The following is a 21,013-nucleotide window of genomic DNA, read 5'->3' as shown; positions in this document are numbered from 1 at the left end:
ACACAAAACTCAAAGCCACCATAAATAAAATAAACATTTTACTACTACTACTTCTCCTTTCTCTGTTTTAGTAACTCCACACACGACTATGAACTTGCTCTTTAATACCTAACATTTCAAATCTGTCTATCTACTTCTAGGCAATCTCAAGAACCTCCTAATTATTTAATAGAATTGTTTACTTTGAACCAAATCACATTACTATTCAAATGCTTCTAATGTTCATGTGCTGTGTACATATTTCACGTGCCACTGTAATTCTTCATTGTTTATCATAGGTTGGTACTAGGCTATCAGCCCTAGGGCCTATACAAGCCTAGCCATAACAATTCCCTGGCTATTTCTTCCCACATTATTTACTTTCCTGGACCCCTGTCTAGCAGGCTCTTTGACGATTATATTCTTATAATACTTTGTAATTAATATTTTCTGGACCTTTTCTCCCCGAGTCTTCACTGAAAATGGGTTTCTGACCCAGTGGACTTTTCCAGTCAATAAAAAAATAAATAATTATTCCTCCTCTGTAAGTATTGATCCCATACATCCTATTTTTCCTATATAATTTTCCCCTACCCCTTTCTAAAGATCCCAATTCCAGTTGTTTTATCTGTGCTATTATCTTCGCTACTTAAATTTGGTTTAGACTTTGATTTTCATCTTCCAGTATTTGCTTTTTTGGCAGCCATCATAATTACACTCAGCAAGGTCTTACTATGTCTAGACAATTCCGATTCTGTATCATAGCTCAAAAAATCATTTCCTTAGTTACACCAATTTGCTCATCCACCATCTGTGACAGAGCAGTCTGCAGGAATCGTTGAAGTCTGCCAACTCATAACACTCCCAGAAAATATGTTCCAAGTTACTGCTTTCTTCATCACACCTCCAACATTTGCTGTCTACCTGAGGAAAAATTCTTTGGAGTCCACTTGGAGTATAAGAATACTTATGTAAACACTTCCAAGCAAAGATACTAAATCTTCTAGACTTTTTGCATATTTGGAAGGCAAACATATACCCCCCCATTGTTCTCTGTGAATTGCTAATCCAGTCTCTCTTCCCAATCCTTTCTGACCTCCTCTAATAGATTCTTATAGTTATCATGCAATATTTTATATGCTGTACTAATTATTCCTTTCTTAATGGCAACTTCTGTTCTAGAATCTACTAAAAAGTCTACCAGTGCTGGTCGTTCGTGTGGGACCTCGCTATTTCTTTTTCTTTGCCTATAGTCTGATATAAATCCTTGACAGGGAAGGCAATCTCTGTCCTGCAGTCAAAGTAAATTCTTTGCATCTTCCCATTCTATTACCTTTCCCTCTTTACCTATTTGCTCCCAGTACCTTGGTTTCTTTGCCAGTTTTCTCCAATAAATTCCAACCCCCTCTATTGTTTGTATCCATAATTGCAGTTATCCCTATCATCAGAATCTTATTTCTCCATTCCCGTGCTGTCTTAGTTCTTAGAATACTTTTTGCTATTTTGCTACTTTATGAATATAATATTCTGTACGAGTATTGTTATTCTCTTTAAACGTCTGTATCCAAAATCCCAGTCTCTCCTTGTTTCTTGAGCTTCCCCCTATTTCATCATTATCTGTTTCCACTTTGAATTATAGTTTTCTGGTTGTGCAGTGTATAGGAGCCTTAACTGTGTTACTGTGAAATACCCCTTCAAATCAAGAAATCCCAGAGTACCTTATTCTATTGGAAGAATACGCTTATCTCACTTGACTCTTGCCATCTTCCCTTCCAGATAAATTCCTTCACTGCTTTATTAAGATTATTTATTGAACAGCGCAGTGGTGCAGCGGTAGCATTGTCGCCTCACAGCAAGAGGTTCTCCGGTTTGATTCTTGGCTGGGGTGCCTCCTGTGCAGAGTCTGCATGTCCTCCCTGCGTTTGTGTAGGTTTCCTCCGGGTGCTCCGGTTTCCTCCCACATTACAAAGGCATGCATCTGAAGCATTTCTCCCCGCTGAAAATTGGCTCATTCCAAGTCAGACTTTCCCGGTTAACAAATGTAAAATAAAAAAATAATCGCTATCCACAACTTCTCTTCTGGTTGATAAAAACATTTTAACTCCTTGTATATTACTATAGATATCCATATAACAGAGCTTCCATTTTCTTAATTTTTGCATTATATTTTGTTTAGTCTCTTCCGAGTTATCCTTAGCTGCCACACTGGAATCATTTTAATCCATACTCCTAAATACCTGATTTTATCGTGTACCTATAAATATGGATATTGTTGAACTAATTTGTGTGTGTTTACATAATTTACCTCTGTTGCCTTTGTTTTAGCTTCATTAATTTTATATCCCAAAAGATTTGAAACTGTCTCAAAATGTTCCACAATACTGTAATGTCTCTTTCTGGTTTTGTTAGGTGTAAAATAATATCACCTGCAAACAAAGCCAGCTTTTCTTGAATACCATACCAATTATACCCTTGAATTTCTGAGTCCTTTATTTTCTTTGCCAGTGTTTACAAATATAATGCAAATAACAAAGGGGAGAGAGGACACCCCTGCCTTGTTCCTCAACTTATGTAGAAATTATCAGAGAGGACCCCACCCACTTTAATTTTTGATTCTGATCCCTCATATAGCCTCCCAATCAACCTTATAATTTTATCAGAGAATGCAAATCTTCCATTGTTCTGCTCATAAAGTCTTGGTTTACTCTGTCATATGGTTTCTCTGCATCAAGACCCACCAACGACAGTGGTATTTTCTTATATTCTGCTTCCCTCTGGATCAGTAGTGTCCTGTTAATGTTATTAAATGTGTCCCCTCCCCTCCACAAAACCACATTGCTCCATATGTATTAGTTTTGGCATCACTTTTACCATTATAGATATAAGGACTGTATAATCAGGGTTTAGTGTTGAAATGGGCCTGTATGAAGCTGGATCTGATGTAACTTTACGCTGTCTCGGTGTTACAGCTACTACCACTTTCTTCCAGGATGTTGGTACTTCTCCTCCTCTTAAAATACTGTTAAACAAAACCGTCCAGATCTTTATCAGTTTTTCCTCTCCTAGCTTCCAAACTTCTATATGAATACCTTGTATTCCTAGGGACTTATCTGTTATACGTCACCAGTTTTAGCTCAACTCCTCCCATCCTAACTTAGTAATTGAGCCTTCTCTACCTCTAACCTTGACACCTTAATTCTTCCATAACCATTTCCATTTATACCTTTTCTTAATTTCTCTGCTTTATACAGACCTTCATAGAATTTCCATAATGTTTCTAATATTTTTCTTTGTTATAGGCTTCCTAAGCTTGGTGACAGCTCTTTCTGCTTTCTGTTGCCCAAGTCATTGTGCTAAATATTTTTGTGCTCTAAAATTATTATCAGAAACAGTTGCTTAACAGCAATCTTTCTGAAGCAATGAATATTATTAAGGTAGTCCCTTATTTTCTTTTTAGCATTCTGCAGTTGCTCTTCCTTTTCTTGCTCTGTAAGATTCCCCCTATTTTGCAATACTTTAACATTTTCAGTCCCCTCTAAATAATCCTTGCTACTTCTTAACCATATCTCCCTTTCTTTTATTTCCACCCTAGTTTTAAACTCCACTTTAATTTTTATCTCACTTCCTAGCTATATTTTCAGAAGAAATTTCTATCTTCTCTAATAGCTCCTGAATAATTTCCACTGCCCATTCCTTAAATTCCTCTTTTTCAACAGATAGCTGGGAACACACCAGTGTCTCATTTCATTTCATTACCCTGTGTTTTTATGTTAGTTATTATTGGAGCATGATCTGAAATAGTTATTGGGTGGCGTATCAAGACCTTCAATTAAATGCACATGTTCCTGTATAATATAGATTCTGTCTAGCCTAGCCCAGTTTTTGCAGTAATATGTAAATTCACGCCAAACTGCTAGTACTGAATTCACATCTTCCATGCCAAATATTTTCATTAATTTCTTTAAAATTCCACCCTCCTTTGTTATATTTTCCTTTGTGGAACCCCCAGACACATCTTTACTGTTGTAAATCAAATTCCAGTCCCCACCTATAAGTAATATTCCTTGCTGAAAGCTGATTATTTCTTAGAGACTTTTCTTAGGCTCCATGATAGAAGTTTTCAGTGGAATATAATTACATACTATTGTAATCCTCCTCCCTTGCTAGTAGCCCCTTATTGTATTTTTTATCCTCTTATATCACTATTGGAGCTCCTCTTGCAATCAGTATAAGTATGCATCTCTTTGCCCAAGGTATTCTGCTGAATAACCATCCTGAAAACATTTCTTTATCAAATTCTCATGTCCATTCTTTCCAAGTGTGGCTCCTTTAGCATAGCTATTTATACTCAACATTTTTAATGTAGTTCACTACTCTTTCTTTTTTGTATTTATCTGTGAGACCATTCACATTAATATACATTACAGAAAGCCTCATATTCTTGAAAAAATATTATTCCCACCTTTTATGTATAACTGTTCTTTTGTTAAATGTCTAATTCTAGCTTTTGTGTTACATGCATGTACTGTTTGGCAGGTTAATCTTTTATGCAGTTGTTTCTTGTCATCTCCATTTGAGCCTATGTCACATCTTACAAAACTTTTTGTTTTAGTGAAAACACTCAAACAAAAATACAGACACACCCCCAGTACCCCCTAAAACGTACTAACTTAATAATAACACAAAACTATGTACATCTTGAAATACTGAAGTTTTATCCTCCTAATAGGAACAAATGTTCCAGACTGACAGCCTCACATACACAGCTTTGAGATAACTTAATAAAAAGGTTATCCATGCTAAGTGCTGTCTGGGTTTGTCTTATAATTATAGCTTTCTCAGCTGTTTAAACACTTGATTGATTTCAGAAAAAATTTTCTCCAAGCCATTTCTTGTTATCAAATCCTCTGCTAGAGGCAAGAAAACAAGACACAAAACTGTCAAGTATATCTTTGTTAACCAGTTGAAAAGCTTTATTATATGCAGTATTCTTTTTCATATACTTGCTTTCTCTGAAAACTTGTTACTACCCAGTCATTCCCCTATGCAAGAATGAGAAAAAGCTGACTGATTTTTCTTTTGTTATGCTCTTTTCACCAGATTTTTTTTTTACATTGCAGTGCCTACATTTCCTAAAACTGAGCAAGGAAAAAAAGAAGGGAGAAAGAAAAAAAAAAAACAAGAGCCCCTGTTTGCATTGGTATCCCCATTACACATAAAAATAATTGAAAAAAAAATCTTTATAACATGCAAAGAAAAACATGGCCAAAATAATACTAGTAAGAACAAAAACATTGTTTTACTTATAGTTAACTCTCTCCCTCCTCTTCCCCTCTCCTGAGTATTTTTCCAAACTTTAATGACATGAAGTAAGGCGTATGCTTTAGAGTCCCCTACAAAATTAACAGTCCAAAAAAAGTCCAATATTTCCGGATTTTCTTGTTCTGTCATGTTTCACAAATATAATTATTGCTTTGTAATCCCAGATTTGTCAGTTTCCAAGTTACTGATTTAATTCTCCAAACATTCATGACATAAAGAAGGGCATATGTTTAGAGTCCTCTACAAGTTTAACAAAGTCCAATAAAGTCCAGTATTTCCAAATTCTGTTGTTCTATTCCTGTTCATCTCCATTTCCCAAGCCCTGTCTCTACTTCACTCTTGTGTTTTTTCCCCCACTCTTAAGCATTTTCCATTGAAAATTGGAAAAGGTTTCTCTGGCACAGTCTCTGTGTTCTTTATTACTAGAAGAACAGGAAGTAGCATCTCCTTCTGTTTCACAGCTCACTTTTTGTTGGACAAACTTTTGTATTTCTTACTTAGCATGCACTTCATCAAAAAATGATTTTATTCTTCCAGGGAAAAATATTTTGAGGATAGCTGGGTACAGCAGTTTGAATCTCATGCCTGCTTCTTGACATTCCCTGAATAATGGAATACATTTACTCCTTGTTTGCCTGGTGTACAATGAGTAGTCATTGTCCACAAACACTATGCTGTCTCCCACTTTTAGTACTTTTCCAGTCTGCCACAGGTTTGTTAGAATCAACTACTTCTGCTGGTAAGATTACATCTTTACTGATAATGGTCTAGGTTGTTTTCTCGTAGACAGGATTGGAGCATACACACAATGTGCCCTTTCAATTAACAGTTCCTGTTGTGGAATATCTGTACTTAGTTGTGATTTCATAAAATTAATACAGTCTGCTCCTTCCAGCTTCTAGGATACAACAGAAAATCTCAGGTTTCCCTACATTCTCTGTCCTCTAATTCTATTATTTTTTGAAACATCTCTTCTTGTGCAGTCTCATATTCAGCTAGCCTTTTCTTCATTTCGACCTCTGAGTTTTGCAGTTTTATCACTTTATCTGAATATCTGTTTAAAGCTTCTTCCATTTTTCCAACCTTTTATTGTTTGAGTTAATATACTCCTTCATGTTTCATTAATTTTAGTTAGGTTTGTCTGCAGTTGCCTTATACATTCCTCTACGTAGAAGTCATGTCTGCAGCTTGCACTGCTTTTTGCTGAATACCTGGAGTATTCTTTCTAGTCAGTGTTTTTTCATCGCCTTTTGTAGCTGATTTTCCTTCAGGTCCTCTGTATTTCTTTTTCCCTGGCATCCAGGCAGCACACTTACTAGCCAGTTATTGAAATTTACTCAGAAATCCAGGTCCATTGGCTTTCTCTGCTAAGTTTCTGTTTTTACCCTGGGAGACTAGAATCAAGCTGTTACTCAATGTGCAGCCATCTTGGAAGACGTCTTTACTGTTTTAAGATTTTGTTTTCAATTTTAACATGGGGGGTCACCACAGAGTAATGCTATTGATCTTCCAATAATGGGAGTTCCAGCAAAACCAGTTTCCTTTGTTTCCATGGTATGGTAATGAACCTAGTTTCATTATCATGTCTGATAAGTGAAATTTGCTTATGAATCACTCTGATATGATGGTGGGGTACAGCATAACTGGGGATAGCAATCCAGTAAAGCATATGACTTATTAGCTTGCTGCTCCTGGCTGTGCTGTGTAGCAGTGTCACGGAGAGTGCTTCTCTCGGTCAAGAGTATCATTACACACAGTACACAACTGTGCACTATGTTCAGTTGAATGTCATTTGTAGATGTCAGTTGGCTTCTACACATTGCTTTTCATTACTGAGATCCTTGTCTGGTAATGAAAGTGATGAAAGGCAGTGTACTAAACACAGTGCGTAGATTGCATTTATTTAGCTATGCACTATTTGTATGAATATTACAGAAATACTTTAGCCTGGTGGGCACTTACAAACTTAATAAATCAGCAAGTGCACTTGTTTGGGTACTAATACCTTAACATACTGTTCATTGGATATTAGGAACATACTAGGCTATTGGCCCTGAGGCCCTTACAAGCCTAGCCAAGAATTTAACCCATGTTCTGAAAGGTCAGTACTTGATTCCCCTGTCCAGCAGGGACACAGGTGGAATCCCATGGGTGTATTTTCTGTTCCCCATCCAGTTATCCAGGTTGCCCTTAAAAAGAGTTAATGAGGTACTCTGCTTGATGTGGAGAGGGAGTGTATTCCACAGAAGGGGGAGTCTCTGGGACACAAATCTGTCCTGCCAACAAGTCCTGTTGATGTCACAGATCAGGTTGAGGTTGCGTATGCAGGTTATTTGAGTGGAGCTTGACTTGCAGATATACAGCAGTCCCATCAAGGCGGAGTCTGAGATTGCTTTGTATACCAGAGGTCACCTCTGACGAGTTTGTATGAGAATGAGTAGAGGGACAGGGCTTTTAGCCTGTCTGTGTAGGGTAGATGTTTGAGGCCATGGATTCTCCTGGTGAGGAACCTCTGTGGTCTTTCCAGCTTCTGCATGTGCTTTGTGAGGTACATGCCAAAAGGGGCATTGTACTCAATAATGGGTCTTACAAGGGAAGAATTCAGGGATGTTATGACCTCCTTGTCCCTGGATGAGATACCCTTCTTTATAAGGTGGGCCACGTAGAAAGCTTTTGTTTGCTAGCAACCTGGGTGCCCAAGTCCCTCACGACTGTGTGCTTAGGACCTTATTATTAATGTGGTAATTTGTGGGGACGTCACTCTCCCCAAAGGGGACGATGATGCATTTTTTGGCATTCAGTTTGAGGCCATATTTTGGGCACCAGTCATTTGTTTGGGTAAGACCCTCTTGGAGGATGTCCACATCACTAGGGGAATTGATGACCGTGCCCAGCTTACATTCATTTGCAAACTTGGTCAGCCATAACCCACTGGTTTTGGTCTACACCTTAGAAAATTATATCCCAAACAACAGAGGTCCCAAGACCGATCCCTGGGCTACACCGCTTGTTACGGGTCTACTGTTTGAACTGGCTTCCCCAATTTTGACTAGATAGGTTCTATCAGTGAGCCAGTTTGCTACTCATTTGGTAACATATGGATCGATGCCTAGTTGAGAGAGTTGAACTATTACATCCGAGTGGGAATTAGTATCAAAGGCTTTGGCCAGGTCAGGGTAAGCGGTGTGCACCATCTTCCCCTAGTCCATGGCTTTGGTGACTGTCTCAAAGAAGTCAACCAAATTTAATAGGGATGACCCCCCCCTGATAAAACCAAACTGTGTTGAATCAAGTGTTTGGAGTTTGCCAATGTCCTTGTTAATGAGGTCCATGATAATCCATTCCATGGCCTTGCAGATCAGGCTAGTTATGCTGATGGGTCTATAATTTTCTGGATCCGTGGACGCACCACCTTTGTGCAGAGGGATGACAGTGGCTGTCCTCCACTTGGCTGGGATGAAGCCGGTTCTCAGGCTTTGGTTGAATATGGTGTCTAATGGTGCCCCAAGTTCATGTAGGATGCAGCCTAGGATGTTATTGGTTTCCATGGATGCTGTATTTTTTGCCTTTGAGAGGGCAGTGATGACTTGCTCCCTAGAGATAAAGGGAGGGTGGCAGATGCTTGGGATGTCCTGAATTACTGATGGGGGACAGAGGGGTGAAGTTTTCACTGAACCTATCTGCAAGCAGATTGGCTATATATGTGGTGTTTGTATATGTGGTATCCTTAACCACTAGTTCTGAGCAGATCTGAGTGCTTTCTTTGAGATGGCAGGCATATGTGAAGAAGGCGTTATGGTTGTCTTTAGTAGATGTGGCCTGTTTGAACTCGAAGTTTGCTGTGGAAGATTTCACTAGTGCACTTATTTGCTTGTTCAGGCTAAGGAGAGATCATTTCCAATTAGGCACCTGCTCCTTCTTGGTCTGGGACAGCAATTTTTTTCCATTTATTATAGAGTTTACTTATTTCAGATGTCCACTAGACAGGTTTATTTTTCCTTGAGGAGGATGATTTTGTACTTTCGGGTATTCCTGATTCTATGCAGCTATATAAATGCTTGTATAGTACTTTGGTGTAGGTTTGGACATTTGTGCCAGTTCCCACGGAGGGGGGGCTGTGAAGCTGCTTAGACCGTCTCTTGGGAGGTTGTAATCAGCTTTGGAGAAGTTTCTATGTTTGACCTGAGCAAGGGGAGGTTGGGGGAGATTGTGACTTCAAAAGTGATCACTTTGTGGTCTGATCTTACCAGGGTTGATGACACTGTAGGGGATGCTGCAGTGGTTACTAGTGTTGGTTAATACAAAGTCCAAGATATTTTCACCTCTTGTGGCAGTGTCAGTCAGCTGGTCCAAGGCATTTGCATTGATGAAATCAAGGAATCTCTGGGGGCATTTGTATGTTGGCATGAGTAGTTCTTCCAATCTCTGGTTAGATAGGTAGTCATCCAGGATCATGGTAAAGGGTTGAATATTGATAGATTCAAGGAGGTCCAGATAGGTGGAGTGGGCATCTTGAGTCAAAGTTGGAGGCCTGTAGCTAGTTATGATTTGAATAGGAGTCTTGTCAACGGTTAACTATACCTGGAGTGTTTTCTGTGCGTCATACTGTTTGACCAACCTGGAGGTGTGTATGTCTTTAATATATATTGAAACTCCACCTCCTTTTGTTTTGCTGCCCATGGTTTGGGGTCTCAATGTATGATAGGATTAGTAACCTGGTATGGCTGGGGTGCTCTCCGCAGCTTTGAACCAGGTTTCTGTGACTGCAGAAATGTCAGCATCTTCCAGAATTAAGAATGCTTGCAGTGAGTGCAGTTTCATGTTTAGAATCCTGGAGTTTAGCAGCATGACCTTTAATTTGCGTTTTGATTAATTTTTCATGTTGGTGATTTTGACCTCATGGCATTGCCTAAAAAAGGCACTGTGGGGGAGGCGAGAGCCTTTGCCAGAAGCCTGAAGCCCAAGAGAGGCAGATGCAGGCCATATCTGGCAAAGCATTGTAGTCTGTTGATCATGTCTTCCCTGGCTGTCAGGTACTGGATCCCCTTGGAATGATACCAGAAACTAAGCCAATTGTTAAAGTCAGTCATTTTCTGTTTGTACTGAGGCATCATTCTGGGTGACTGTAGAATGCTGCTTAAGGCTAGGGACATACTTGCCTGGGACACATAGTCAGCAAGCTCGATCATGTCTCTCTTCATATAGTCTAGGGAGGTAAATCTCGAGTCATTTACACCAACATTGACTATGACAGAGTCATAACAGTATCTGTTGTTGAGAGACTTGAGTGCATGTATGATGTGGCGGATTCTGGCACCTGACAAACAACTAACTGTGACTTTCTCCTTATCCAGCCTGGTGAGGGGCACATCTGTGTGTCTCACAAGGGAGTCTCCTATGACTAATATATTGGGTTTATGGTTAGGACTTAGTGAGTGTGAGACACTGGTATGGACTGTGTGTGGTGGCCTGTGAAGTTTGCTTGTGTTTTTGCCTTGGAGCTCTCTTTTGTTTGGGTTTATTTTTGTTGAGGACCTCCGCATGTTGTATGTTGTGTAAGTGTAGGTGGTGTTTGAGGTGTGGTATTTGTGTTCACAACCTTCTCAGTGCCAGATGTACTGGCTTGTGAGGGAGAAAGCATAGACTCTAGGTTCTTAATGTAATTGTATCTCTCACAAATTGTGTTCCTATGTGGTAGTAGTAGACAGTTGTCCGTGTACATGAGGCATTTGCTACATTGTCTAAGGATGCCCATATCAACCAGACTGGCAGGAGAAGCCGTAAGAAATTGTCCATTCATATTTGTCAGAATCAGAGGGAGAGAGGCCAGAGAGAACTAAGGGGGTAAAGGGTTGGATGGTCTAAGATGAGTACTACTAGGTGATCACAAAAATGCTAATAAGGGAAAATATGTAGCTGGAATACCTTGCAATGGCTTAAAAACAGTGCAGCTGTGGTACACAACGCGCAAACAAGCCCAAACAAGCTCAAACGTGCGGTTTTTAATACCACAGAAAATAGAAGATTCTAATAACACAGAAATCTAGCCAATCCTGCTAGCCCCTGCTCTCTTTACTAATCAGCTTGTGCCAGGCAAGCTCCAGGCAGCCCTGCTACTCTCCCTAGCACAGAAGCTAGGCTCCTACCAACACACGATCGCTGCCAGAAACAGTAATGAAATGCAGTAAAATGCAGTTAAACAGTAATGAAATATAGTTAATCAGTAAACTGCTTTAAAACAGTGCAAATGTGATAAATTAGCTATAAGGCACATATAAAAATGATAGGCAAGTGCAAATGCAATAAAATAAGTGAAAATAAATGAAAAAATGCTTAGATTGGTCTTGAAGCCCCAGAAATTTTGTAAAACGTCCCAGAGATGATGCACCTCAGCAGTGTCTGATTCAAACAAGCCCACACCAGCTCAAATGGGTTAAAATACCACAAAAAAATAGAAAATTCTAATAACACAGAAATCTAGCTAGCCCCTGCTTTCTTTACCAATCAGCTTGTGCCAGACAAGGTCCAGGCAGTCCTGCTACTCACACTAGTAGAGAAGATAGGCCTCTACCAACACAAGATGGCTGCTAGAAACACAAAAGGCAAAAACAAACAACTCTGGATGCAGCAAACCTGTTTCAAGACTATACCACTAATTTTAAGGATTAAGAACACAGTAAAAGCACAGGTTAACCACTTACAGACAAAAACAGAACTCACAGTATGAAAATACAGTTAAACAATAACAAAATGCTGTAAAATACAGCTAAACAGTCATGAAATGCAGCAAAATGCAGTTAAACAGTAATGAATTGCAGTAAATAGCAATGAAATACAGTTAAACAGTAAGGAAATGTAGTTAATCAGTAAATTGCTTTAAAAACAGTGAAATGTGATAAATTAGCTATAAGGCACGGATAAAAATGTAAGGCAAGTGCAAATGCAATAAAATAAGTAAAAATAAATGAAAAAGCACTTAGATTGGTTTTGGAACCTCAGGAATTTTGTAAAACGTCCCAGAAATGATGCACCTCAGCAGAGCCTGTTGTTAGATGAAGGCCGCATTAAAACAAGGAGTTTAAAAAAATCTGTCTACTTGCTGTTCAACTTTTTATGGCATCTTGAAAAAGCATTTTCTAATATGTGTAATAAAATCCCGGTTGACCTTTACAAATAGGAAAATATTCACTTTGGTCTTTTTAGCAAAACAGGCCATTGTCAAGACAAACATCTTTCCCCTACTACTTTATACTGTACACTTTTTCTGTATCTCATTTAAAGATGTTAATTTAAAAAAGCATTAAATAAATTGTGCTGGGGGAACAGGGAAAAAGCTTTTCCTGAACATTTATAAGTACCCAAAGGACAGGGCAGATAAAAATTACTTAACATCAAGTCATACTATTTAGTTACTCACTTTATTAAATTTTCTTAGGTTCCTAAATATGGATAATGATATCATCTGGACCCATATAAAACACTGTCTTGAAACAACCAAAAAGACTCCTTTCTTGATCCTCCATCCTTGCTCTGTCTGACTTATAAAAACAATCATCAAAGTCTTTCATTTAGTCATGATACAGAATGTGGTTTATGTTCACTCAGTCATTGGAAAATATCCTAGCCGTGTAAAAGCTGTTTACATATTTTCACTCGTATATAAACATCTTAAAGCTATTGTCAGTGATAGAATGATCTCTAAACATGAGTGTTCCCTTGGTGAAGCTAGAATGGTCTCTGAACATGAACTTTTCCTTGGTGAAGACTCTTCAATTAAACTGTTTATTCACTAACACTTTGACAGGTTATTATTCGCCTAAACATCAAAAAGGAAACATTCATCCTTGGTGATGGAAACATCAACTGGGCCACCATCTCCTCACAATCTCCAAGCCAAACAATTAATCTCTTTAACTTCTCCCAGCTAATAAACTACCCTAGCAGACCCAGTAAAGATGGCTCCTCTGGCTCTACACTAGATTGGATCTTAGCAACTCATCTCAATCTAATCTCAAACAGCAGAATTATACCTGATCCCCTTAGCAACCACCTACCAGCCTATGCCTTCCGGTGTGCCTCTTCTGTCCAAGTACAACATCAGTACATTCAAACTTGTAATCTCACCAACTTCAATCCACAGACGTTTTCCGACTGTCTGAAAAAAATAAATTGGGCCCCCATAAAGTCTCTGCCTCTGGACAGTGCAACTAATTACTTCAACAAAACCTTCCTAGACTTACTAAACAGTCTAGCCCCTCTTAGAACAAAAAGAAAAAAAAAACTGTTCCCTGGCTATCTAAAGAAACCAGAAAATGAATGTACCTCAGAGACAAATGTTGGAAGCAATACCAAAAAATTAAGTTAACAAACTCTTTAATGGAATTCAAACAACTCCACAACTCAGTCAAGAAACTAATAACTAAAGACCGTAAGACTTATTACTCCAAACTCCAATCAGAACATAATTCTAACCCCAAAAAGTTCTGGAATTGTATTTCCTCTCTTCTGAATCGTGCTGGAAAAGACAATCCTTCCCTAACCCAAACTCCCCAGACCATGAAATTGCATCTAATTTCAACACCTTTTTTGTTGACTGCATAGCCAAACTAACCGCAAACTTTCCCATCTTCTCTCCCTCTCATAGTCCCCCATCCAGTGCTTTTCCCTGTAACACACTACCTTTCAGTCTTAAACCTATCCCCAACAGCAGTATAAAAAACTCCTCCTTAAAACTAAAGCCTTGCTCCTACGCTCCTGATAATCTGCCTCCATCCTTGCTTAAGATGGCTGCAGACACCATTGCCCTCCTCATTTCCATTCTTATCAACAGGTCCAGCCAAGAAGTCTATGTCCCCTCACTCTGGAAGAAACCTTTTGATATCCTTCTCCACAAAGGTGGCAGTAACGTAGACACTACTAACTTCTGTCTTATAGCTATTCTCTCACCTCTTTCTAAAATCCTCGAAAAGTGCATTCATCACCAACTCTTGCCATACCTAACACACCATCATCTTCTTACACCAACAAAACATGGTTTCAGGCCTGGCCACAGCACTACCACTGCTCTTCTGGTGTCTTTCAAAGGGGATCCAGTATCTTTCTGCCTGGGACGACATGATCGACAAACCACAATGCTTTACCAGAGATGGTCTGCACCTGTCACCCCTGGGATTCAGGTTACTGGCTAAAGCTCTTGCCACCCCTGTAGTGCCTTTTTTAGGCAAGGTTCAAAGGACAAAATCACCACCGTAACAGATACAAGCATGCAAAATCTGAAGGTAATGCTACTCAATGCTAGAAGTCTAAATTTCAAAATGAACTGTCTCGAGGCACTCCTAAAAATAGAGAACATCGATATCTGTGCAGTAATTGAGACCTGGTTCAAGGCTCCAGGCTCCAGAAGGCAGCCCTGCAATACCAGGCTACTACTCTTACCACACCTTTCAGCCACCAAACCAAGATTGAAACACTAAAGGTGGAGGAGTGTCCATATTCATGCCTCCAGGCTAGTTGCCCAACACAATGCATCTGAAATTCTCCAGGTGCAACTAACACTAGGTAAGACTGCAGTCTAAATTGTAGCTTGCTACAGATCCCCCACCATGCCCCAAGATTCTCACTACACCTTTCTAAGCATACTGGAAAATATTAAGATACAACCAAACACCCAAATACTGGGTGATTTCAACTACCCTGCCATTAACTGGGAAAACTACTCGGGTACCAACACCTTTTCCTAATGGTTCTTGGAATTCATAAATTCCAATGCCCTGGATTAACTAATCCTTAGTCCCACCAGGTGCTCCAATATGCTAGAACTGGTCATTACCAACATGGGAGATAGATGCTCCACACCAGTGGTCACCCCCCTCATTGGTCAGGTCTGACTGTAAGCTAATCACCGTTGACATCTACATCCCACCCCCACCCCCCAGTAAGGAAACCTCCGTAACAAACTTCCCCAAAGCCAACTTCATGCTACTCAAGTCAGAATTGACAAACCTCATGACACCCATGCAGATGGGAGCTGAAAGTTCGACTGCTGAATCCTACTCTAAGGCACTGTATAAGCACATTCACTTGTGCATGAATCATGCCATCCCAAATAGAACCAAGAAAGGAAGCCAATCTGGTGGTCCCCTGCCGTAAACAAACTATACAACAGAAGGAAGAAACTGTTGCAGAAAAGAAGAAAATACCAGGATGCAAAAAACTCCCTTACCAGCCTCAGTAAGAAGCTGAGATCTCTCGTAAAATCCTCCAAAGCTAGTTACAAAAATAAAATTGCTAAAGATTCCAAAGACAGCCACAAGGCATTCTATAGTTATGTCAAGAATCTAAATGGCAATGCTCAGATCTGCTCCAATATCCTGGCAGATCGATTTAGTGCCAACTTCACCCCCCCTCTCACCCCCTAAAGGGCCCATCTCAATACCAAAAGATTGCCAAATCCTGGTAATCGCGGCCACACAGGTAGAAACTGCACTCTCCAAAGCTAAGAATACAGCATCCATGGGACCAGATGACATCCCGGGCTGTGTACTACATGAACTACAAAATGAACTGGCACTTGTGCACAGCTACAGTTATCCCACTCCACAAGGGGGGGATCCACCTTGGACCCTGGGAACTACCATCCCATCAGTCTGACAAGCCTGATCTGCAAGAGTATGGAATGCATTATCATGGAACTTATAAACAAAGACATTGGCAACCTTCAAACACTGGACCCCACCCAGTTTGGGTTCGTGAAGGGCTGCTCTTGTCTCCTGAACCTGACTGACTTTTTTGAATCAGTCTCCAGAGTTGTGGACGAGGGTAAGGCGGTCCACACAGCCTCTCTGGACCTTGCCAAGGCCTTCGACACCATCCCCCACTCTGGAATCATAGATAAACTTACTAAGCTTGGCATAAATCCCTACGTCACTCGATGGGTTACCAACTGGCTTACTGACAGAACCCAGACTGTAAAAGTAGCCAACTCCAAATCTAGCTTCAGAGAGGTGACAAGTGCAGTTACTTCAGGGTTCAGTCCTGGGACCGCTCTTGTTTGGCATCTACTTCTCTGAAGTACAGGCCAACACTAAGGGACTCTGGCTAACAAAGTTCTCAGATGACTGCAAACTGGACGCCATTATTGAATCCCCAGTTGATGTGGATATTCTACAAAAGGCCCTTACAGAAACATATGTTTGGTGCCAGAGCCATGGGCTCAAGCTTAATGCCAAGAAATGTATAGTTATCCCCTTTGAGAAAAAAACATGTACCCATGAATTACCGCAAAGGTGGCAGTACACCAAACACCGAAAGTGTGATGAGAGACTTAGGGACACAGGTGGACAGTGGTCTCACCTTCGATAACCACATCACCACAACAGTCAGGAAATCCTTCTATATGGCACACCTCATCACTAAGGGCTTTTCATCCAGAAAAAAGGAGGTCATTGTCCCACTGTATTCATCCCTCATTAGACCCATTATAGAGTACAACACCCCGTTTGGTATGTACCTCACAAGACATCTACAACAGCTGGAAAGGCCGCAGAAATACCTCACTAAAAGAATCACAGGCCTAAAGCAGATGCCCTATGCTGACCATCTAAAAAAAACTCCAGCTATACTCTGTGGCTTATCGTCTACTCAGAGGTGATCTCTGCTTAACATACAAGGCCATGTCAAACCCTGATCTGTTGGACATGCTCCACTTAAAGAAGTCCCAATCTCTCAGAGCCATATGCTCCAGGGATCTAAACCTTGTCTTCACAATGAACAAAACATGCTGGAGGGATAGGTTCCTGACCCAGAGACTCCCCATACTCTGGAATAGACTGCCCATACATGTCAAGCAGAGTGCCTCCTTGGCCCTCTTCAAATAGAACCTTGACGTTTGGATGGGAGATAGGAAATTCACCTCAGGGATCATGTCAGTCACCCTGCTAGACAGGGGTCCAGGGAAGTAAATATTGTGGGAAGAAATATCCAAGGAATTGTTATGGCTAAGCTTGTGTAGGCCGTGGGGCCAATAGCCTTGTATCAACATATGGACCTATAGGTTCATAGGTAGGTACTAGGCTATGCCCCAAGGGCCTAAGAAAGCCTAGCCAACAAGGTTCCCTGGCTTACACCACCCAAGAAAGTTATTTTTCTCTGCCCCTTTCGAGAAGAGCCACAGAAATGATCCTCGGGGTGTATTTCCCATCCACTTATCAAGATTTTTCTTGAAGATTGCTAATGATTAACTTTGCTTGACATAGATGGGTAGCTTATTCCAGAGTATGGGAACTCTCTGGGTCAGGAATCTATCCCTCCAGCATGTCCTGTTTATTGTGGTGACAAGGTGTAGGTCCCAAGAGGGTGAGACTGGGATTTCTTTAGGTGCAGCATGTCCAACAGCTCTGGGTTTGACATAGCTTTATATGTTAGGCAGAGATCACCTTGGAGTAGGCGATATGCTATGGAGTAAAACTGGTGTTTTTTGAGATGGTCAGTGTAGGGCATCTGTTTGAGGCCAGTAATCCTCTTTGTGAGGTACGTCTGTGGCCTTTCCAGCTGCTGCAGATGTCTTATGAAGTACATTCCAAAACAGGCATTGTAGTCTATAATGGGTCTAATGAGTGTCAAGTAGAGGGGAGCAATGACCTCTTTTTCCTAGATGAGAACCCTTTTGTGATGAGGTGAGCCACGTAGAAGGACTTTCTGACTACTGTAGCCATGTGATTTTCAAAGGATAGACTACTGTCCACTTGAGTCCACAGGTCTGTTATCACACATTCGGCGTTAAGTAGACTGCCACCTGTGTGGTAGTTCATGGGTACAGAGTTTTTACCAAAGGGGATGACAGTGCACTTTTTGACATTGAGCTTGAGGCCATGGCTCTGACACCAGGCATCTGTCTCAGTGAGGCCCTTCTGTAGGATATCCACATCATTTGGGGACTCAACTATGGTTCCTAATTTGCACTCATCTGTGAACTTCGTTAGACAAAGGCCTTCTCTGTTAGCATGTACTTCAGAGAAGTAGATACCAAACAGGAGAGGTCCCAGGACTGTACCCTGTGGTACTCCACTTGTCACTGGTTGAAGTCAGATTTGGAATCTGCAACTTTTACAGTGTGGGTTCTGTCAGTGAGCCAATTGGCAACCCATCTTGTGACATAGGGATTTATACCTAGTTTAGTGAGTTTAGCTATAATTCCAGAATGGGGGATGATGTTGAAAGCCTTGGCGAGGTCAAGATAGACTGTGTGAATCACCTTACTCTTGTCTACAGCTTTGGTGACTGCCTCAGAGAAGTCGATCAGGTTCAGGAGGCATGATCTGCCTTTCACAAACCCAAACTGGGTGGGGTCCAGAGTTTGAAGGTTACCAATGTCTTTGTTTATGAGTTCCATGATGATACGTTCCATGGCCTTACAGACCAGGCTCGTCAGGCTAATAGGGCGATAGTTCCCGGGATCAGTCGTGGCTCCCCCTTTGTGGAGTGGGATAACTATTGCTGTGCACCATTCAGTGGGCACAAAGCCTGATGTGAGACTATGACTGAACATGGTGCTTAGGTGGGGAGCTAGTGTGTTCTGAAGTTCGTGTAAAACGCAGCCTGTAATGTTGTCCAATCCCATGGATGATGTGTTTTTGGCTTTAGAGATTTCAGCTTTTACCTGCGTAGTTGTGAATACAGTGACTCTGCATTCTTCCTGTATAGATATGGGGCCTTTAGGGAGTGAGAGGGGGATAAAGTTAGAACTGAACCTATCTGCCAGGACGTTGGCAATATAGGTTCATAGGTTGGTACTAGGCTGTCGGCCCTAGGGTCTATACAAGCCTAGCCATAACAATTCCCTGGCTATTTCTTCCCACACTATTTACTTCCCTGGACCCCTGTCTAGCAGGGCGACTGACATGATCACCAGGGTGAATTTCCTTTCTCCCATCCAATCGTCAAGATTCCTTTTGAAGAGGGCCAAGGAGGCACTCTGCTTGATATTTATGGGCAGTCTATTCCAGAGTCTGTGGGTCAGGAACCTATCCCTCCAGCATGTTTTGTTTATTGTGATGACAAGGTTTAGATCCCTGGAGTGTGTGGCTCTGTTATTTTCATGCCATTGTGCTGTACCTCAGAGCAGATCTGGGTGTTGCCATTGAGATTCTTGACATAGCTATAGAATGCTTTGTGGTTGTCCATAGAATCAGTGGAGATTTTATTTTCGTAGCTAACTTTGGAGGATCTTATAAGGGATCTCAGTTTCTTACTGAGGCTGACCAGGGAACTCTTCCACTCATGGGATTTTACTCTCTTTTGCAACAGTTTCTTCCTTTTGTTGTATAGTTTGTTTATGGCGGGGGACTACCAGATTGGCTTCCTTTTTTTGGAGGATAGCATCTTGTTTCTGTTTGGGATAGCACGATCCATGCGCTCGTGTAGGTACTTATAGAGTGCATCTGTGTGTAGGACACAGCAGTTGTCATGAAATTCACCACTTCTATCTTAAGAAGCATGAAGTTGGCTTTAGAAAATTTTTTTACAGTGATTTCCGTAATGGGGGGTGGGGGCGGGATGTGGATATCTAGGGTGATTAGCTTATGGTCAGATCTGACCAACGAGGAGTTGACTTCGGGTGTGGAACACTGGTCACTCATGTTGGTAATGACTAGGTGTAGGATATTGTTGCCTCTGGTGGGGGTATGGATAAGTTGATCCAGGGCATTGGAATGTATGAATTCCAGAAAGCGTTGAGTGAAGGAGTTGGTACATAAGTAGTTTTCCCAGTTAATGGTGGGGTAGTTGAGATCACCCATTATTAGGGTGTTTGGTTGAACCCTAATATTTTACAGTATATCAAGAAAAGAGGAGTGGGAATCCTGGGGCATGGTGGGGGATATGTAGCAAGCTACAATTTGGATTGCAGTTTTGCCTAGAGTTAGTTGCACCTGGATAACCTCGGATGCATTATGCTCAGCAACTAGTCTGGAGGTGTGGATATCCTTAATATATATGGACACACCTCTGTGTTTGGTGTTCCGGTCCAGGTAGGTGGCCAAAAAGTGTGGAATGAGTTATAGCCTGGTAATGCAGGGGTGCTCCCTGGAGCCTTAAGCCAGGTCTCAGTCACTGCACAGATATCGATGTTCTCCATTTTAAGGAGTGCCTCGAGGGAGTGCATTTTGAGATTTAGACTTCTAGCATTGAGTAACATTACCCTCAGTTTTTGCTTGCCTGTTCCTGTTACGGTGGTGAATTTGTCATTTGAACCTTGCCTAAAAAGGCACTATAGGGGCAGCAAGAGCTTTGGCCAGTATCCAGAATCCAAGGGGTGACAGGTGCAGGCCATCTCTGGCAAAGCATCATGGTCTGTTGACCATGTCATCCCAGGCAGACAGATACTGGATCCCCTTAGAATGATACCAGAAGCTTAACCAATTGTTGAAGTCAGTCATTTTGTCCTTGTACTGCGGTATCATTCTGGCCGATGGCATGATGCTACTCAGGGCTAGGGTCATACCTGCCTGGGCTACAAGATTGGAGAGCTCTTCCGTGTCTCTTTTCATGTAGCCCAGGGAGGTACGTCTCAGGTCATTCACACCAACTTGGACAATGTCAGTCATATTTGTACTTGTTGTGGAGTGACCTGAGTCGGTGGTTATGTGGTGCATCCTGGCACCCGACAGGCAGCTGACAGAAACCTTCTCCTTGTTTAGCCTGGAGAGTGGGACAT

General features: G+C 41.1%; 1 protein-coding gene across 1 annotated transcript in view; it reads left to right on the top strand.

Annotated features, from left to right (window-relative positions):
• The window catches only part of WDR19 (WD repeat domain 19), a 3,663,919-nt gene that overhangs the window by 2,968,663 nt on the left and 674,243 nt on the right, over positions 1-21,013 (top strand). The window lies entirely within an intron of this gene.

The sequence above is a fragment of the Protopterus annectens genome, chromosome 2.part1 (genome assembly GCF_019279795.1).
Source record: "Protopterus annectens isolate FY-2018-M chromosome 2.part1, PAN1.0, whole genome shotgun sequence".
NCBI lineage: Eukaryota > Metazoa > Chordata > Ceratodontiformes > Protopteridae > Protopterus > Protopterus annectens.
Note: the sequence above shows the minus strand (reverse complement) of the source record. Positions and strands in the feature narration are given on the sequence as shown.